General features: G+C 38.7%; 1 pseudogene; it reads left to right on the top strand.

Moving 5' to 3' along the window:
• The window catches only part of LOC102862329, a 19,915-nt pseudogene extending 16,011 nt beyond the window's left edge, over nucleotides 1-3,904 (top strand).
• The last annotated feature ends 669 nt before the right edge of the window (nucleotides 3,905-4,573 follow it).

Genomic DNA, 4,573 nt, shown 5'->3' with positions numbered 1-4,573 from the left:
ATGTGTGTACCGTCAAATTGGATCTGACTGGTACAGGAGGCGATTGTTCCTCCTTCTTCAGCAGAGCATCTGGTGGATTTGAGCCACGCACCCCTGGGATTGCAGTGCAGTTTCCTGCCACTAGGCCACCAGAGCTCGCCAAAAGACAATGTTTAAAATTTAATTTTATTATTTTTGTGTGTACCATCAAATCAGATCTGACAGGTGCAGGAGGAGATTGCCCTCCTTTTCCAGCAGAGCATCTGGTGGATTTGAACCATGTACATCTGGGATACAAAAGAGAATTTTATAGTTTTATTTGGAAAGAAAAGAGCCCAAATAAGCAAAGCTCTAGTGAAAAATGAAAATAAAGCTGGAGTTACCTCAAAACTTACTACAGATCTATTAATAAAACTTACTATAGATCTAATAACCAAAATAGCATGGTATTGTTACAATAACAGACATATAGATAGATCAATGGAATGGAATTGAGAACCCAGAAAGCAATTTATCTACCTATGGCCAACTGATATTAGATGAGGAAGCAAAACTCATTAAATGGAGAAATGACAGCCTCTTTAACAAATGATACTGCCAAAAACTTTTAACAGCAGAAAACTGAAACAGGATCCACATCTCACACCATACACAAAAACCAACTCGAAGTGGATCAGAGACCTAAGGGTAAAACCTAAAACCATAAACATCATAAGAGACAAAATAGGAACAAATTTAAAAGCCCTAGCCTACAGCATAAATAGGCTTGCAAGCATAGCCACAAAGGCACAGCCAGGAAGGAGAAGATAAAAATCAACAAATGAGGCGCGAGCTCGGCCAGCCTTGGCTGCATCTATGGATTCTCTCGAGTTCTACACCGAGAGACCTTGGGGTCCAGAAGAGGGGGAAAACGACCCGGACGAAGACAATGAGAACGATGAAGCTGAAAGTGCTTTCTCTCTGGAGGAAGTGTTACGACTCGGAGGCACCAAGCAAGATTACCTCATGTTGGCTGCTTTGGATGAAAATGAAGAATTGGTGGATGGAGGCAAAAAAGGAGCAACTGATGATCTTCAACAAGGTGAACTGGAAGCATTTATTAAAAATCTTAGTTTGACCAAGTTTGCAAAAATGGTAAATAATAAAAAGCAAAATGCAGCAGAAAATGAAAAGACATCTGTCAGCAATATCAAGAATAAGAAGAGACCGGAACACCTTGATGGAAACAACAGCGCCATCCCAAAAATAAAGAAAGATAAGCAACAGGATATCTTTGAGTTTTCTGAGAGACCGACATTATTAATCAAGCCTGGTGGAAAATGGTATGATCAAGAGTATAGCAATGAATATTCTTTGGAACCCCAGCCCCGGGATGTCGTATCTAAATATAAAACTTTGGCTCAAAAGTTGTATGAGCACGAAATCAACTTATTCACCAGTAAGACCAGTAATCAAAAGGGAGGCTCTTCTACCTGGATGAAGGCAATAGTGTCGTCGGGGACACTAGGTGACAGGATGGCTGCCATGATTCTTCTTATACAGGATGATGCTGTTCATGAACTCCAGTTTGTAGAAAGTCTCTTGAACCTTGTTAAAAAGAAGGGCAGCAAACAGCAGTGCCTCATGGCTTTGGATACTTTCAAAGAACTACTCATTACAGACCTTTTGCCAGATAGTCGAAAGCTACGAATTTTCAGCCAGCATCCTTTCAACAAAATAGAAGAGTTGTCCAGTGGCAATAAAGACTCGAGAGATAGAAGACTGATACTGTGGTATTTCGGACACCCGCTGAAACACTTAGTAGCTGAATTTGTGCACACCTTGGAATCTTTGAATCATGATTCATTAATAACCACAAAAACTCGAGCTCTTACAGTGGCACATGAGCTGCTTTGTAACAAACCCGAAGAAGAAAAGGCTCTTCTTGTGCAGGTGGTAAATAAACTGGGCGATCCTCAGAACAGAATAGCCACAAAAGCCTCCTATCTCTTAGAAATATTACTTTCTAAACATTCCAATATGAAAGGAATTGTGTGTGGTGAAGTAGAAAGGCTACTCTTTTGCTCAAATATCAGCCCCAAGGCTCAGTACTATGCAATTTGCTTTTTAAATCAAATGACCCTCTCTCATGAACAAAGTGAATTGGCCAACAAATTAATAACTTTTTATTTTTGTTTTTTTCGGACTTGTGTCAAGAAAAAATGATATTGAATCAAAAATGCTCAGTGCACTTTTGACAGGAGTAAATAGGACATACCCTTATTCCCAGACTGGTGATGAAAAAGTGAAGGAGCAGCTGGATACACTCTTTAAAGTGTTGCATATGGTCAATTTCAATACCAGTGTACAGGCTTTAACGTTGTTGTTCCAAGTTATGAATTCTCAACAGACAATATCAGATCACTACTATGCAGCTTTGTACAGAAAGATGTTGGATCCAGGATTGTTGTCCTGCTCCAAGCAAGCTCTGTTTCTTAACCTTGTTTATAAGTCTCTCAAAGCTGATATCATGCTGCGCTGGGTAAAGGCTTTTGTGAAGAGGTTGCTTCAAGTTACTTGTGAACAGATGCCACCATTCATATGTGGAGCTTTGTATCTCGTTTCTGAAATCCTTAAAGCAAAACCCACCTTAAGAAGTCAACTAGATGATCATCCAGAATCTGATGATGAAGAAAATTTTTTGACGTAGGAGATGATGAAGACATAGAAAAATTCACTGATGCAGACAAAAAGACTGAGCCAGAAGAACCTGTGTGTGAAAGCAGTGAGGAAAGTCAAGCACGGAAGCCTGCATCTTGGGTGCACTTCGATAATTTGAAAGGTGGCAAACAGTTGAATACCTATGACCCATTTAGTAGAAATCCATTGTACTGTGGAGCAGAACATACAAATCTTTGGGAACTCAAAAAGCTATCTGAGGATTATCATCCTGTGGCACTTTTTGCAAAGACTATCCTTCAGGGAAATTATATTCAGTATTCTGGGGATCCACTGCAGGATTTCACACTAATGAGGTTCTTGGATCGATTTGTGTACTGAAATCCAAAGGTACATAAAGGCAAAGAAAACACTGACAGTATTGTAATGCAGCCAAAAAGGAAGCATTTTATAAAGGATATTCGTAATCTTGCTGTGAACAGTAAGGAGTTCCTTGCAAAAGAAGAAAGCCAGATACCCGTGGATGAAGTGTTTTTCCACAGGTATTATAAAAAAAGTTGCCATTCTTAAAGAGAAACAACAGCGACATGCAGATGAAGAAAGTATAGAAGATGTGGATGATGATGAATTTGAAAAAATGATTGACACATTTGAAGATGATAATTGTTTCGTTTCTGGAAAAGATGACCTTGATTTTGCTGGCAATGTGAAAAAGAAAACAAAAGGAGCTAAGAATAACTCAGAATATGAAGATTCAGAAGGCAGTAATGAGGACCTGGAGAACCTGGATGATGACGAGGTTTCCTTAGGAAGTATGAATGAAGAATTTGATGAAATTGATGAAGAGGGAGGAACATTCATGGATGTATTGGATGATGAAAGTGAAGGCATTCCAGAACTTGATGATGAGCACCCTGAAGATAATACCAAGAAACACAAGCGCAAAGGTGGAGGTGATTTGGACTTTGCTGGATTATGTCAAGGGCCAAGGCAAAAAAAGAAAAGAAAGCTCGATGACTCAGACCTGTTTGTACCTGCTGAAGAGTTTGGACACCTATTGGATGAAAATATGGGATCCAAGTTTGATTACGTTGGCATAAACGCCATGGCTAACAAAGATAATGCGAGTCTCAAACAGCTTAAATGGGAAGCTGAACGTGATGACTGGCTACACAACAGAGATGTGAAAGGTATCATCAAGAGAAAGAAAAACTTCAAAAAGAAGAGGCTGCGAGCCCCTCAGAAAACTAAAATGCAAAGAAAATAATGTTTTTTTTAAATTATAAATTAAAGTTTTACATACTTCTAAAAAATCAACAAATGAGACCTTCTTAAAATCATATCTTGGCATTAAAAATTTTCTCCAATAGAGTGAAAAGAAAGGCCACAGAATGAAAATTATTTGGCAATGCCATCTCAGACAAGGGTCTTTTTATTTGTTTGTTTTTTGTTTTTTTTTTTTTCAGACAAGGGTCTCATAACTAAAGTTTATTGAATATTGCAGGGCCTCCACAAGAAAAAGACTTAAAATCCAGTAACTAAATGGACAAAAGACATAAAAAGACTCTTCATGAAGGAGGACATTTGGATGGCTAACAAACAAATGAAGACATGTTCAAAATTACTATAATCAGAGAGATGCAAATCAAAACAACAGTAAGATATCATCTCACCCCAGCAGCGATCTCAAAGTTTAACAACACAGCAAACAGTAATTGTTGGAGGAGTTGCAGAGAGATTGAAACTCATGCACCATTAGCGAAACTGTAAAATGGTACAACCTCTCTGGAGGGCAGTGTGGTGTTTTCTCAAAAAGCTTTTCTTTTTAATTGGTACTCAGAGCCCCTGGGTAGTGTAAGCAATCAACGTGCTTAGCTGCTAATTGAAAGGTTCCTTGGAAGAAAGGCCAGGCAATCTGCTTGTGAAAAAACAGTCA

Source organism: Elephantulus edwardii, unplaced genomic scaffold (assembly GCF_000299155.1).
Source record: "Elephantulus edwardii isolate Elephantulus edwardi_28Jun2011 unplaced genomic scaffold, EleEdw1.0 scaffold00007, whole genome shotgun sequence".
Taxonomy (NCBI): domain Eukaryota; kingdom Metazoa; phylum Chordata; class Mammalia; order Macroscelidea; family Macroscelididae; genus Elephantulus; species Elephantulus edwardii.
The sequence above is the reverse complement of the archived record's forward strand: the minus strand, read 5'-3'. Positions and strand labels throughout refer to the sequence as shown.